Below are 13,883 nucleotides of genomic sequence, written 5' to 3' on the forward strand. Positions count from 1 at the left end.
GATGTGCGACTTGTCCTACAGCTGTACTTAGCAGAAGGAAGGCTAACTGTGAGGTGAGAAAGCTGAAGCCAAAGTGAAATGCTGGCGAGGCGATTGTCCAGCAGCTTGAAAGTTTGCCAGTGAGAGAGATTAGCGAGCAGTAGCCCGGCTCAGAGTTGTTCATGGCCGACAGCAGCCCTGCTCCCGCTGAGAAACTAGGTTTCGCGGACAGGTCGGCATATCTGGCACGGCCCGAGCTGCTTTCGAAAACTTCGGCAAAGTGGATTTCGGAGGCGAGGGCGACCGGCCTTACAGGGCAGCAGGCCGAGACAGCGTGGTTGCACTTGCGAAAGACCGAGTGCACGAGCTGCTGGATCAGCAGATCCACAGTCGCCATTGTGATCCTTGTCGTTGTTGTTTCCACGCTTGACGAAGGAGGCAAACATCCTTGAGCAGTGGTTCGGCAGCCCCTGCTGTCTCAGGGTTCCATGGTGTAATGGTGAGCACTCTGGACTCTGAATCCAGCGATCCGTGTTCAAATCTCGGTGGAGCCTTCTTTCTGGCAGCGTGAGCGATTGTCTTCGACAGAACTGTTGATTTCACAAATTCCACACCCATGATGGAAGTGGGCTGGTTTTCCCCTTGCGACAGTGTTTGCGATGCTCCTGCGTCGAGCGCGCGAGCTGCTTTTGCTCTGCCCTGTACCACGCAAGTATTCCCTGCCAAGGACGCAGCAGCGAGAGACCAGATTCTGAGAGCGTTGCTGCAAGTGTGAATGCAGGAAAGCTCAGACCTGCCTGAGGCAGCAGCACTGCTGGTTCCGTGGTGTAATGGCTAGCACTCTGGACTTTGAATCCAGCGATCCGAGTTCGAATCTCGGCGGAACCTTGACTTGCTTCGTCCCGGCCCTTGTTTAATGTGGGACGCACCAGTGAAATCCCCCTACGGGCCAATTGTAAAAGCAGCCCTTTTAGCACCTTGGAGTCAGATCTCATCGCATTTCTGCCAGAACGGGATGATGCCAATCCCGAGGTGGCGTCTTAAGCTCGCCACCGGTGCCTGCTTTTGCTCTCTCCTGAACCACGGATGTGTTTTCTTCGAAGGACACAGCATTAAGAGACAAGCTGCAGTCAAGCGGTGTTGTTTTTGGAGCTCCTCTCTGTGTTCCACAGACAGCTGGTGAAAAGGTGACAGGAATTGAAATGAGGCGCATGCTGGACAGGTGCTCTTTTCTTTAATTTGATTCAACAATTCACAGGAACAGCTGGACACAGAGAAACAGCAATTTTACCAGGGAGAGGAGCGGCAAAGCCAGGCCCCGAGCCCTACCGTTCAACCAGTTTTCAGGGAAACCAGGAACCTCAAATCCCAGTTTCAATCACTACAAAACGGTAACAATGACATTTGTACGTACAAGGCAGTCCAACGACATCAAAAACAGTGCATACAATGCAGACTCCCGGAAAGCCAGGGACACGTGCTCTTGAACACAGTCCGTCTGAGATCTCACTTTGCTTAAAAGCATTGCTCATCGCAGCGCTGACACAGCGATGGCCGCCGGTAAGGGAGAGAAACAGCAGCGGTGCTGTTTGAATAGGCAGCTGTACTGCAGATGTGCGACTTGTCCTACAGCTGTACTTAGCAGAAGGAAGGCTAACTGTGAGGTGAGAAAGCTGAAGCCAAAGTGAAATGCTGGCGAGGCGATTGTCCAGCAGCTTGAAAGTTTGCCAGTGAGAGAGATTAGCGAGCAGTAGCCCGGCTCAGAGTTGTTCATGGCCGACAGCAGCCCTGCTCCCGCTGAGAAACTAGGTTTCGCGGACAGGTCGGCATATCTGGCACGGCCCGAGCTGCTTTCGAAAACTTCGGCAAAGTGGATTTCGGAGGCGAGGGCGACCGGCCTTACAGGGCAGCAGGCCGAGACAGCGTGGTTGCACTTGCGAAAGACCGAGTGCACGAGCTGCTGGATCAGCAGATCCACAGTCGCCATTGTGATCCTTGTCGTTGTTGTTTCCACGCTTGACGAAGGAGGCAAACATCCTTGAGCAGTGGTTCGGCAGCCCCTGCTGTCTCAGGGTTCCATGGTGTAATGGTGAGCACTCTGGACTCTGAATCCAGCGATCCGTGTTCAAATCTCGGTGGAGCCTTCTTTCTGGCAGCGTGAGCGATTGTCTTCGACAGAACTGTTGATTTCACAAATTCCACACCCATGATGGAAGTGGGCTGGTTTTCCCCTTGCGACAGTGTTTGCGATGCTCCTGCGTCGAGCGCGCGAGCTGCTTTTGCTCTGCCCTGTACCACGCAAGTATTCCCTGCCAAGGACGCAGCAGCGAGAGACCAGATTCTGAGAGCGTTGCTGCAAGTGTGAATGCAGGAAAGCTCAGACCTGCCTGAGGCGGCAGCACTGCTGGTTCCGTGGTGTAATGGCTAGCACTCTGGACTTTGAATCCAGCGATCCGAGTTCGAATCTCGGCGGAACCTTGACTTGCTTCGTCCCGGCCCTTGTTTAATGTGGGACGCGCCAGTGAAATCCCCCTACGGGCCAATTGTAAAAGCAGCCCTTTTAGCACCTTGGAGTCAGATCTCATCGCATTTCTGCCAGAACGGGATGATGCCAATCCCGAGGTGGCGTCTTAAGCTCGCCACCGGTGCCTGCTTTTGCTCTCTCCTGAACCACGGATGTGTTTTCTTCGAAGGACACAGCATTAAGAGACAAGCTGCAGTCAAGCGGTGTTGTTTTTGGAGCTCCTCTCTGTGTTCCACAGACAGCTGGTGAAAAGGTGACAGGAATTGAAATGAGGCGCATGCTGGACAGGTGCTCTTTTCTTTAATTTGATTCAACAATTCACAGGAACAGCTGGACACAGAGAAACAGCAATTTTACCAGGGAGAGGAGCGGCAAAGCCAGGCCCCGAGCCCTACCGTTCAACCAGTTTTCAGGGAAACCAGGAACCTCAAATCCCAGTTTCAATCACTACAAAACGGTAACAATGACATTTGTACGTACAAGGCAGTCCAACGACATCAAAAACAGTGCATACAATGCAGACTCCCGGAAAGCCAGGGACACGTGCTCTTGAACACAGTCCGTCTGAGATCTCACTTTGCTTAAAAGCATTGCTCATCGCAGCGCTGACACAGCGATGGCCGCCGGTAAGGGAGAGAAACAGCAGCGGTGCTGTTTGAATAGGCAGCTGTACTGCAGATGTGCGACTTGTCCTACAGCTGTACTTAGCAGAAGGAAGGCTAACTGTGAGGTGAGAAAGCTGAAGCCAAAGTGAAATGCTGGCGAGGCGATTGTCCAGCAGCTTGAAAGTTTGCCAGTGAGAGAGATTAGCGAGCAGTAGCCCGGCTCAGAGTTGTTCATGGCCGACAGCAGCCCTGCTCCCGCTGAGAAACTAGGTTTCGCGGACAGGTCGGCATATCTGGCACGGCCCGAGCTGCTTTCGAAAACTTCGGCAAAGTGGATTTCGGAGGCGAGGGCGACCGGCCTTACAGGGCAGCAGGCCGAGACAGCGTGGTTGCACTTGCGAAAGACCGAGTGCACGAGCTGCTGGATCAGCAGATCCACAGTCGCCATTGTGATCCTTGTCGTTGTTGTTTCCACGCTTGACGAAGGAGGCAAACATCCTTGAGCAGTGGTTCGGCAGCCCCTGCTGTCTCAGGGTTCCATGGTGTAATGGTGAGCACTCTGGACTCTGAATCCAGCGATCCGAGTTCAAATCTCGGTGGAGCCTTCTTTCTGGCAGCGTGATCGATTGTCTTCGACAGAACTGTTGATTTCACAAATTCCACACCCATGATGGAAGTGGGCTGGTTTTCCCCTTGCGACAGTGTTTGCGATGCTCCTGCGTCGAGCGCGCGAGCTGCTTTTGCTCTGCCCTGTACCACGCAAGTATTCCCTGCCAAGGACGCAGCAGCGAGAGACCAGATTCTGAGAGCGTTGCTGCAAGTGTGAATGCAGGAAAGCTCAGGCCTGCCTGAGGCGGCAGCACTGCTGGTTCCGTGGTGTAATGGCTAGCACTCTGGACTTTGGATCCAGCGATCCGAGTTCGAATCTCGGCGGAACCTTGACTTGCTTCGTCCCGGCCCTTGTTTAATGTGGGACGCGCCAGTGAAATCTGCCTACGGGCCAATTGTAAGAGCAGCCCTTTTAGCACCTTGGAGTCAGATCTCATCGCATTTCTGCCAGAACGGGATGATGCCAATCCCGAGGTGGCGTCTTAAGCTCGCCACCGGTGCCTGCTTTTGCTCTCTCCTGAACCACGGATGTGTTTTCTTCGAAGGACACAGCATTAAGAGACAAGCTGCAGTCAAGCGGTGTTGTTTTTGGAGCTCCTCTCTGTGTTCCACAGACAGCTGGTGAAAAGGTGACAGGAATTGAAATGAGGCGCATGCTGGACAGGTGCTCTTTTCTTTAATTTGATTCAACAATTCACAGGAACAGCTGGACACAGAGAAACAGCAATTTTACCAGGGAGAGGAGCGGCAAAGCCAGGCCCCGAGCCCTACCGTTCAACCAGTTTTCAGGGAAACCAGGAACCTCAAATCCCAGTTTCAATCACTACAAAACGGTAACAATGACATTTGTACGTACAAGGCAGTCCAACGACATCAAAAACAGTGCATACAATGCAGACTCCCGGAAAGCCAGGGACACGTGCTCTTGAACACAGTCCGTCTGAGATCTCACTTTGCTTAAAAGCATTGCTCATCGCAGCGCTGACACAGCGATGGCCGCCGGTAAGGGAGAGAAACAGCAGCGGTGCTGTTTGAATAGGCAGCTGTACTGCAGATGTGCGACTTGTCCTACAGCTGTACTTAGCAGAAGGAAGGCTAACTGTGAGGTGAGAAAGCTGAAGCCAAAGTGAAATGCTGGCGAGGCGATTGTCCAGCAGCTTGAAAGTTTGCCAGTGAGAGAGATTAGCGAGCAGTAGCCCGGCTCAGAGTTGTTCATGGCCGACAGCAGCCCTGCTCCCGCTGAGAAACTAGGTTTCGCGGACAGGTCGGCATATCTGGCACGGCCCGAGCTGCTTTCGAAAACTTCGGCAAAGTGGATTTCGGAGGCGAGGGCGACCGGCCTTACAGGGCAGCAGGCCGAGACAGCGTGGTTGCACTTGCGAAAGACCGAGTGCACGAGCTGCTGGATCAGCAGATCCACAGTCGCCATTGTGATCCTTGTCGTTGTTGTTTCCACGCTTGACGAAGGAGGCAAACATCCTTGAGCAGTGGTTCGGCAGCCCCTGCTGTCTCAGGGTTCCATGGTGTAATGGTGAGCACTCTGGACTCTGAATCCAGCGATCCGAGTTCAAATCTCGGTGGAGCCTTCTTTCTGGCAGCGTGAGCGATTGTCTTCGACAGAACTGTTGATTTCACAAATTCCACACCCATGATGGAAGTGGGCTGGTTTTCCCCTTGCGACAGTGTTTGCGATGCTCCAGCGTCGAGCGCGCTCGCTGCTTTTGCTCTGCCCTGTACCACGCAAGTATTCCCTGCCAAGGACGCAGCAGCGAGAGACCAGATTCTGAGAGCGTTGCTGCAAGTGTGAATGCAGGAAAGCTCAGGCCTGCCTGAGGCGGCAGCACTGCTGGTTCCGTGGTGTAATGGCTAGCACTCTGGACTTTGGATCCAGCGATCCGAGTTCGAATCTCGGCGGAACCTTGACTTGCTTCGTCCCGGCCCTTGTTTAATGTGGGACGCGCCAGTGAAATCTGCCTACGGGCCAATTGTAAGAGCAGCCCTTTTAGCACCTTGGAGTCAGATCTCATCGCATTTCTGCCAGAACGGGATGATGCCAATCCCGAGGTGGCGTCTTAAGCTCGCCACCGGTGCCTGCTTTTGCTCTCTCCTGAACCACGGATGTGTTTTCTTCGAAGGACACAGCATTAAGAGACAAGCTGCAGTCAAGCGGTGTTGTTTTTGGAGCTCCTCTCTGTGTTCCACAGACAGCTGGTGAAAAGGTGACAGGAATTGAAATGAGGCGCATGCTGGACAGGTGCTCTTTTCTTTAATTTGATTCAACAATTCACAGGAACAGCTGGACACAGAGAAACAGCAATTTTACCAGGGAGAGGAGCGGCAAAGCCAGGCCCCGAGCCCTACCGTTCAACCAGTTTTCAGGGAAACCAGGAACCTCAAATCCCAGTTTCAATCACTACAAAACGGTAACAATGACATTTGTACGTACAAGGCAGTCCAACGACATCAAAAACAGTGCATACAATGCAGACTCCCGGAAAGCCAGGGACACGTGCTCTTGAACACAGTCCGTCTGAGATCTCACTTTGCTTAAAAGCATTGCTCATCGCAGCGCTGACACAGCGATGGCCGCCGGTAAGGGAGAGAAACAGCAGCGGTGCTGTTTGAATAGGCAGCTGTACTGCAGATGTGCGACTTGTCCTACAGCTGTACTTAGCAGAAGGAAGGCTAACTGTGAGGTGAGAAAGCTGAAGCCAAAGTGAAATGCTGGCGAGGCGATTGTCCAGCAGCTTGAAAGTTTGCCAGTGAGAGAGATTAGCGAGCAGTAGCCCGGCTCAGAGTTGTTCATGGCCGACAGCAGCCCTGCTCCCGCTGAGAAACTAGGTTTCGCGGACAGGTCGGCATATCTGGCACGGCCCGAGCTGCTTTCGAAAACTTCGGCAAAGTGGATTTCGGAGGCGAGGGCGACCGGCCTTACAGGGCAGCAGGCCGAGACAGCGTGGTTGCACTTGCGAAAGACCGAGTGCACGAGCTGCTGGATCAGCAGATCCACAGTCGCCATTGTGATCCTTGTCGTTGTTGTTTCCACGCTTGACGAAGGAGGCAAACATCCTTGAGCAGTGGTTCGGCAGCCCCTGCTGTCTCAGGGTTCCATGGTGTAATGGTGAGCACTCTGGACTCTGAATCCAGCGATCCGAGTTCAAATCTCGGTGGAGCCTTCTTTCTGGCAGCGTGAGCGATTGTCTTCGACAGAACTGTTGATTTCACAAATTCCACACCCATGATGGAAGTGGGCTGGTTTTCCCCTTGCGACAGTGTTTGCGATGCTCCAGCGTCGAGCGCGCTCGCTGCTTTTGCTCTGCCCTGTACCACGCAAGTATTCCCTGCCAAGGACGCAGCAGCGAGAGACCAGATTCTGAGAGCGTTGCTGCAAGTGTGAATGCAGGAAAGCTCAGGCCTGCCTGAGGCGGCAGCACTGCTGGTTCCGTGGTGTAATGGCTAGCACTCTGGACTTTGGATCCAGCGATCCGAGTTCGAATCTCGGCGGAACCTTGACTTGCTTCGTCCCGGCCCTTGTTTAATGTGGGACGCGCCAGTGAAATCTGCCTACGGGCCAATTGTAAGAGCAGCCCTTTTAGCACCTTGGAGTCAGATCTCATCGCATTTCTGCCAGAACGGGATGATGCCAATCCCGAGGTGGCGTCTTAAGCTCGCCACCGGTGCCTGCTTTTGCTCTCTCCTGAACCACGGATGTGTTTTCTTCGAAGGACACAGCATTAAGAGACAAGCTGCAGTCAAGCGGTGTTGTTTTTGGAGCTCCTCTCTGTGTTCCACAGACAGCTGGTGAAAAGGTGACAGGAATTGAAATGAGGCGCATGCTGGACAGGTGCTCTTTTCTTTAATTTGATTCAACAATTCACAGGAACAGCTGGACACAGAGAAACAGCAATTTTACCAGGGAGAGGAGCGGCAAAGCCAGGCCCCGAGCCCTACCGTTCAACCAGTTTTCAGGGAAACCAGGAACCTCAAATCCCAGTTTCAATCACTACAAAACGGTAACAATGACATTTGTACGTACAAGGCAGTCCAACGACATCAAAAACAGTGCATACAATGCAGACTCCCGGAAAGCCAGGGACACGTGCTCTTGAACACAGTCCGTCTGAGATCTCACTTTGCTTAAAAGCATTGCTCATCGCAGCGCTGACACAGCGATGGCCGCCGGTAAGGGAGAGAAACAGCAGCGGTGCTGTTTGAATAGGCAGCTGTACTGCAGATGTGCGACTTGTCCTACAGCTGTACTTAGCAGAAGGAAGGCTAACTGTGAGGTGAGAAAGCTGAAGCCAAAGTGAAATGCTGGCGAGGCGATTGTCCAGCAGCTTGAAAGTTTGCCAGTGAGAGAGATTAGCGAGCAGTAGCCCGGCTCAGAGTTGTTCATGGCCGACAGCAGCCCTGCTCCCGCTGAGAAACTAGGTTTCGCGGACAGGTCGGCATATCTGGCACGGCCCGAGCTGCTTTCGAAAACTTCGGCAAAGTGGATTTCGGAGGCGAGGGCGACCGGCCTTACAGGGCAGCAGGCCGAGACAGCGTGGTTGCACTTGCGAAAGACCGAGTGCACGAGCTGCTGGATCAGCAGATCCACAGTCGCCATTGTGATCCTTGTCGTTGTTGTTTCCACGCTTGACGAAGGAGGCAAACATCCTTGAGCAGTGGTTCGGCAGCCCCTGCTGTCTCAGGGTTCCATGGTGTAATGGTGAGCACTCTGGACTCTGAATCCAGCGATCCGAGTTCAAATCTCGGTGGAGCCTTCTTTCTGGCAGCGTGAGCGATTGTCTTCGACAGAACTGTTGATTTCACAAATTCCACACCCATGATGGAAGTGGGCTGGTTTTCCCCTTGCGACAGTGTTTGCGATGCTCCTGCGTCGAGCGCGCTCGCTGCTTTTGCTCTGCCCTGTACCACGCAAGTATTCCCTGCCAAGGACGCAGCAGCGAGAGACCAGATTCTGAGAGCGTTGCTGCAAGTGTGAATGCAGGAAAGCTCAGGCCTGCCTGAGGCGGCAGCACTGCTGGTTCCGTGGTGTAATGGCTAGCACTCTGGACTTTGGATCCAGCGATCCGAGTTCGAATCTCGGCGGAACCTTGACTTGCTTCGTCCCGGCCCTTGTTTAATGTGGGACGCGCCAGTGAAATCTGCCTACGGGCCAATTGTAAGAGCAGCCCTTTTAGCACCTTGGAGTCAGATCTCATCGCATTTCTGCCAGAACGGGATGATGCCAATCCCGAGGTGGCGTCTTAAGCTCGCCACCGGTGCCTGCTTTTGCTCTCTCCTGAACCACGGATGTGTTTTCTTCGAAGGACACAGCATTAAGAGACAAGCTGCAGTCAAGCGGTGTTGTTTTTGGAGCTCCTCTCTGTGTTCCACAGACAGCTGGTGAAAAGGTGACAGGAATTGAAATGAGGCGCATGCTGGACAGGTGCTCTTTTCTTTAATTTGATTCAACAATTCACAGGAACAGCTGGACACAGAGAAACAGCAATTTTACCAGGGAGAGGAGCGGCAAAGCCAGGCCCCGAGCCCTACCGTTCAACCAGTTTTCAGGGAAACCAGGAACCTCAAATCCCAGTTTCAATCACTACAAAACGGTAACAATGACATTTGTACGTACAAGGCAGTCCAACGACATCAAAAACAGTGCATACAATGCAGACTCCCGGAAAGCCAGGGACACGTGCTCTTGAACACAGTCCGTCTGAGATCTCACTTTGCTTAAAAGCATTGCTCATCGCAGCGCTGACACAGCGATGGCCGCCGGTAAGGGAGAGAAACAGCAGCGGTGCTGTTTGAATAGGCAGCTGTACTGCAGATGTGCGACTTGTCCTACAGCTGTACTTAGCAGAAGGAAGGCTAACTGTGAGGTGAGAAAGCTGAAGCCAAAGTGAAATGCTGGCGAGGCGATTGTCCAGCAGCTTGAAAGTTTGCCAGTGAGAGAGATTAGCGAGCAGTAGCCCGGCTCAGAGTTGTTCATGGCCGACAGCAGCCCTGCTCCCGCTGAGAAACTAGGTTTCGCGGACAGGTCGGCATATCTGGCACGGCCCGAGCTGCTTTCGAAAACTTCGGCAAAGTGGATTTCGGAGGCGAGGGCGACCGGCCTTACAGGGCAGCAGGCCGAGACAGCGTGGTTGCACTTGCGAAAGACCGAGTGCACGAGCTGCTGGATCAGCAGATCCACAGTCGCCATTGTGATCCTTGTCGTTGTTGTTTCCACGCTTGACGAAGGAGGCAAACATCCTTGAGCAGTGGTTCGGCAGCCCCTGCTGTCTCAGGGTTCCATGGTGTAATGGTGAGCACTCTGGACTCTGAATCCAGCGATCCGAGTTCAAATCTCGGTGGAGCCTTCTTTCTGGCAGCGTGAGCGATTGTCTTCGACAGAACTGTTGATTTCACAAATTCCACACCCATGATGGAAGTGGGCTGGTTTTCCCCTTGCGACAGTGTTTGCGATGCTCCTGCGTCGAGCGCGCTCGCTGCTTTTGCTCTGCCCTGTACCACGCAAGTATTCCCTGCCAAGGACGCAGCAGCGAGAGACCAGATTCTGAGAGCGTTGCTGCAAGTGTGAATGCAGGAAAGCTCAGGCCTGCCTGAGGCGGCAGCACTGCTGGTTCCGTGGTGTAATGGCTAGCACTCTGGACTTTGGATCCAGCGATCCGAGTTCGAATCTCGGCGGAACCTTGACTTGCTTCGTCCCGGCCCTTGTTTAATGTGGGACGCGCCAGTGAAATCTGCCTACGGGCCAATTGTAAGAGCAGCCCTTTTAGCACCTTGGAGTCAGATCTCATCGCATTTCTGCCAGAACGGGATGATGCCAATCCCGAGGTGGCGTCTTAAGCTCGCCACCGGTGCCTGCTTTTGCTCTCTCCTGAACCACGGATGTGTTTTCTTCGAAGGACACAGCATTAAGAGACAAGCTGCAGTCAAGCGGTGTTGTTTTTGGAGCTCCTCTCTGTGTTCCACAGACAGCTGGTGAAAAGGTGACAGGAATTGAAATGAGGCGCATGCTGGACAGGTGCTCTTTTCTTTAATTTGATTCAACAATTCACAGGAACAGCTGGACACAGAGAAACAGCAATTTTACCAGGGAGAGGAGCGGCAAAGCCAGGCCCCGAGCCCTACCGTTCAACCAGTTTTCAGGGAAACCAGGAACCTCAAATCCCAGTTTCAATCACTACAAAACGGTAACAATGACATTTGTACGTACAAGGCAGTCCAACGACATCAAAAACAGTGCATACAATGCAGACTCCCGGAAAGCCAGGGACACGTGCTCTTGAACACAGTCCGTCTGAGATCTCACTTTGCTTAAAAGCATTGCTCATCGCAGCGCTGACACAGCGATGGCCGCCGGTAAGGGAGAGAAACAGCAGCGGTGCTGTTTGAATAGGCAGCTGTACTGCAGATGTGCGACTTGTCCTACAGCTGTACTTAGCAGAAGGAAGGCTAACTGTGAGGTGAGAAAGCTGAAGCCAAAGTGAAATGCTGGCGAGGCGATTGTCCAGCAGCTTGAAAGTTTGCCAGTGAGAGAGATTAGCGAGCAGTAGCCCGGCTCAGAGTTGTTCATGGCCGACAGCAGCCCTGCTCCCGCTGAGAAACTAGGTTTCGCGGACAGGTCGGCATATCTGGCACGGCCCGAGCTGCTTTCGAAAACTTCGGCAAAGTGGATTTCGGAGGCGAGGGCGACCGGCCTTACAGGGCAGCAGGCCGAGACAGCGTGGTTGCACTTGCGAAAGACCGAGTGCACGAGCTGCTGGATCAGCAGATCCACAGTCGCCATTGTGATCCTTGTCGTTGTTGTTTCCACGCTTGACGAAGGAGGCAAACATCCTTGAGCAGTGGTTCGGCAGCCCCTGCTGTCTCAGGGTTCCATGGTGTAATGGTGAGCACTCTGGACTCTGAATCCAGCGATCCGAGTTCAAATCTCGGTGGAGCCTTCTTTCTGGCAGCGTGAGCGATTGTCTTCGACAGAACTGTTGATTTCACAAATTCCACACCCATGATGGAAGTGGGCTGGTTTTCCCCTTGCGACAGTGTTTGCGATGCTCCTGCGTCGAGCGCGCGAGCTGCTTTTGCTCTGCCCTGTACCACGCAAGTATTCCCTGCCAAGGACGCAGCAGCGAGAGACCAGATTCTGAGAGCGTTGCTGCAAGTGTGAATGCAGGAAAGCTCAGGCCTGCCTGAGGCGGCAGCACTGCTGGTTCCGTGGTGTAATGGCTAGCACTCTGGACTTTGGATCCAGCGATCCGAGTTCGAATCTCGGCGGAACCTTGACTTGCTTCGTCCCGGCCCTTGTTTAATGTGGGACGCGCCAGTGAAATCTGCCTACGGGCCAATTGTAAGAGCAGCCCTTTTAGCACCTTGGAGTCAGATCTCATCGCATTTCTGCCAGAACGGGATGATGCCAATCCCGAGGTGGCGTCTTAAGCTCGCCACCGGTGCCTGCTTTTGCTCTCTCCTGAACCACGGATGTGTTTTCTTCGAAGGACACAGCATTAAGAGACAAGCTGCAGTCAAGCGGTGTTGTTTTTGGAGCTCCTCTCTGTGTTCCACAGACAGCTGGTGAAAAGGTGACAGGAATTGAAATGAGGCGCATGCTGGACAGGTGCTCTTTTCTTTAATTTGATTCAACAATTCACAGGAACAGCTGGACACAGAGAAACAGCAATTTTACCAGGGAGAGGAGCGGCAAAGCCAGGCCCCGAGCCCTACCGTTCAACCAGTTTTCAGGGAAACCAGGAACCTCAAATCCCAGTTTCAATCACTACAAAACGGTAACAATGACATTTGTACGTACAAGGCAGTCCAACGACATCAAAAACAGTGCATACAATGCAGACTCCCGGAAAGCCAGGGACACGTGCTCTTGAACACAGTCCGTCTGAGATCTCACTTTGCTTAAAAGCATTGCTCATCGCAGCGCTGACACAGCGATGGCCGCCGGTAAGGGAGAGAAACAGCAGCGGTGCTGTTTGAATAGGCAGCTGTACTGCAGATGTGCGACTTGTCCTACAGCTGTACTTAGCAGAAGGAAGGCTAACTGTGAGGTGAGAAAGCTGAAGCCAAAGTGAAATGCTGGCGAGGCGATTGTCCAGCAGCTTGAAAGTTTGCCAGTGAGAGAGATTAGCGAGCAGTAGCCCGGCTCAGAGTTGTTCATGGCCGACAGCAGCCCTGCTCCCGCTGAGAAACTAGGTTTCGCGGACAGGTCGGCATATCTGGCACGGCCCGAGCTGCTTTCGAAAACTTCGGCAAAGTGGATTTCGGAGGCGAGGGCGACCGGCCTTACAGGGCAGCAGGCCGAGACAGCGTGGTTGCACTTGCGAAAGACCGAGTGCACGAGCTGCTGGATCAGCAGATCCACAGTCGCCATTGTGATCCTTGTCGTTGTTGTTTCCACGCTTGACGAAGGAGGCAAACATCCTTGAGCAGTGGTTCGGCAGCCCCTGCTGTCTCAGGGTTCCATGGTGTAATGGTGAGCACTCTGGACTCTGAATCCAGCGATCCGAGTTCAAATCTCAGTGGAGCCTTCTTTCTGGCAGCGTGAGCGATTGTCTTCGACAGAACTGTTGATTTCACAAATTCCACACCCATGATGGAAGTGGGCTGGTTTTCCCCTTGCGACAGTGTTTGCGATGCTCCTGCGTCGAGCGCGCGAGCTGCTTTTGCTCTGCCCTGTACCACGCAAGTATTCCCTGCCAAGGACGCAGCAGCGAGAGACCAGATTCTGAGAGCGTTGCTGCAAGTGTGAATGCAGGAAAGCTCAGGCCTGCCTGAGGCGGCAGCACTGCTGGTTCCGTGGTGTAATGGCTAGCACTCTGGACTTTGGATCCAGCGATCCGAGTTCGAATCTCGGCGGAACCTTGACTTGCTTCGTCCCGGCCCTTGTTTAATGTGGGACGCGCCAGTGAAATCTGCCTACGGGCCAATTGTAAGAGCAGCCCTTTTAGCACCTTGGAGTCAGATCTCATCGCATTTCTGCCAGAACGGGATGATGCCAATCCCGAGGTGGCGTCTTAAGCTCGCCACCGGTGCCTGCTTTTGCTCTCTCCTGAACCACGGATGTGTTTTCTTCGAAGGACACAGCATTAAGAGACAAGCTGCAGTCAAGCGGTGTTGTTTTTGGAGCTCCTCTCTGTGTTCCACAGACAGCTGGTGAA

At 53.4% G+C, this 13,883-nt stretch overlaps 18 non-coding genes across 18 annotated transcripts; all 18 read left to right on the plus strand.

The window, feature by feature from the left end:
• Positions 1 to 461: 461 nt before the first annotated feature.
• Positions 462 to 533, plus strand: trnaq-cug (transfer RNA glutamine (anticodon CUG)). Its single transcript has one exon. It is a non-coding gene; the product is annotated as a tRNA-Gln (tRNA).
• A 262-nt stretch (positions 534 to 795) lies between these two features.
• trnaq-uug (transfer RNA glutamine (anticodon UUG)) lies at positions 796 to 867 on the plus strand. The gene has a single exon. It is a non-coding gene; the product is annotated as a tRNA-Gln (tRNA).
• A 1,184-nt stretch (positions 868 to 2,051) lies between these two features.
• Positions 2,052 to 2,123, plus strand: trnaq-cug (transfer RNA glutamine (anticodon CUG)). Its single transcript has one exon. It is a non-coding gene; the product is annotated as a tRNA-Gln (tRNA).
• Positions 2,124 to 2,385: 262 nt separating this feature from the next.
• Positions 2,386 to 2,457, plus strand: trnaq-uug (transfer RNA glutamine (anticodon UUG)). The gene has a single exon. It is a non-coding gene; the product is annotated as a tRNA-Gln (tRNA).
• Positions 2,458 to 3,641: 1,184 nt separating this feature from the next.
• trnaq-cug (transfer RNA glutamine (anticodon CUG)) lies at positions 3,642 to 3,713 on the plus strand. Its single transcript has one exon. It is a non-coding gene; the product is annotated as a tRNA-Gln (tRNA).
• A 262-nt stretch (positions 3,714 to 3,975) lies between these two features.
• On the plus strand, positions 3,976 to 4,047 carry trnaq-uug (transfer RNA glutamine (anticodon UUG)). The gene has a single exon. It is a non-coding gene; the product is annotated as a tRNA-Gln (tRNA).
• Positions 4,048 to 5,231: 1,184 nt separating this feature from the next.
• On the plus strand, positions 5,232 to 5,303 carry trnaq-cug (transfer RNA glutamine (anticodon CUG)). Its single transcript has one exon. It is a non-coding gene; the product is annotated as a tRNA-Gln (tRNA).
• Positions 5,304 to 5,565: 262 nt separating this feature from the next.
• trnaq-uug (transfer RNA glutamine (anticodon UUG)) lies at positions 5,566 to 5,637 on the plus strand. The gene has a single exon. It is a non-coding gene; the product is annotated as a tRNA-Gln (tRNA).
• A 1,184-nt stretch (positions 5,638 to 6,821) lies between these two features.
• trnaq-cug (transfer RNA glutamine (anticodon CUG)) lies at positions 6,822 to 6,893 on the plus strand. The gene has a single exon. It is a non-coding gene; the product is annotated as a tRNA-Gln (tRNA).
• A 262-nt stretch (positions 6,894 to 7,155) lies between these two features.
• Positions 7,156 to 7,227, plus strand: trnaq-uug (transfer RNA glutamine (anticodon UUG)). Its single transcript has one exon. It is a non-coding gene; the product is annotated as a tRNA-Gln (tRNA).
• Positions 7,228 to 8,411: 1,184 nt separating this feature from the next.
• trnaq-cug (transfer RNA glutamine (anticodon CUG)) lies at positions 8,412 to 8,483 on the plus strand. Its single transcript has one exon. It is a non-coding gene; the product is annotated as a tRNA-Gln (tRNA).
• A 262-nt stretch (positions 8,484 to 8,745) lies between these two features.
• On the plus strand, positions 8,746 to 8,817 carry trnaq-uug (transfer RNA glutamine (anticodon UUG)). The gene has a single exon. It is a non-coding gene; the product is annotated as a tRNA-Gln (tRNA).
• Positions 8,818 to 10,001: 1,184 nt separating this feature from the next.
• Positions 10,002 to 10,073, plus strand: trnaq-cug (transfer RNA glutamine (anticodon CUG)). Its single transcript has one exon. It is a non-coding gene; the product is annotated as a tRNA-Gln (tRNA).
• A 262-nt stretch (positions 10,074 to 10,335) lies between these two features.
• Positions 10,336 to 10,407, plus strand: trnaq-uug (transfer RNA glutamine (anticodon UUG)). The gene has a single exon. It is a non-coding gene; the product is annotated as a tRNA-Gln (tRNA).
• A 1,184-nt stretch (positions 10,408 to 11,591) lies between these two features.
• On the plus strand, positions 11,592 to 11,663 carry trnaq-cug (transfer RNA glutamine (anticodon CUG)). The gene has a single exon. It is a non-coding gene; the product is annotated as a tRNA-Gln (tRNA).
• Positions 11,664 to 11,925: 262 nt separating this feature from the next.
• Positions 11,926 to 11,997, plus strand: trnaq-uug (transfer RNA glutamine (anticodon UUG)). Its single transcript has one exon. It is a non-coding gene; the product is annotated as a tRNA-Gln (tRNA).
• Positions 11,998 to 13,181: 1,184 nt separating this feature from the next.
• Positions 13,182 to 13,253, plus strand: trnaq-cug (transfer RNA glutamine (anticodon CUG)). The gene has a single exon. It is a non-coding gene; the product is annotated as a tRNA-Gln (tRNA).
• A 262-nt stretch (positions 13,254 to 13,515) lies between these two features.
• trnaq-uug (transfer RNA glutamine (anticodon UUG)) lies at positions 13,516 to 13,587 on the plus strand. Its single transcript has one exon. It is a non-coding gene; the product is annotated as a tRNA-Gln (tRNA).
• The last annotated feature ends 296 nt before the right edge of the window (positions 13,588 to 13,883 follow it).

Source organism: Chiloscyllium punctatum, chromosome 21, assembly GCF_047496795.1.
Source record: "Chiloscyllium punctatum isolate Juve2018m chromosome 21, sChiPun1.3, whole genome shotgun sequence".
Classification (NCBI taxonomy): domain Eukaryota; kingdom Metazoa; phylum Chordata; class Chondrichthyes; order Orectolobiformes; family Hemiscylliidae; genus Chiloscyllium; species Chiloscyllium punctatum.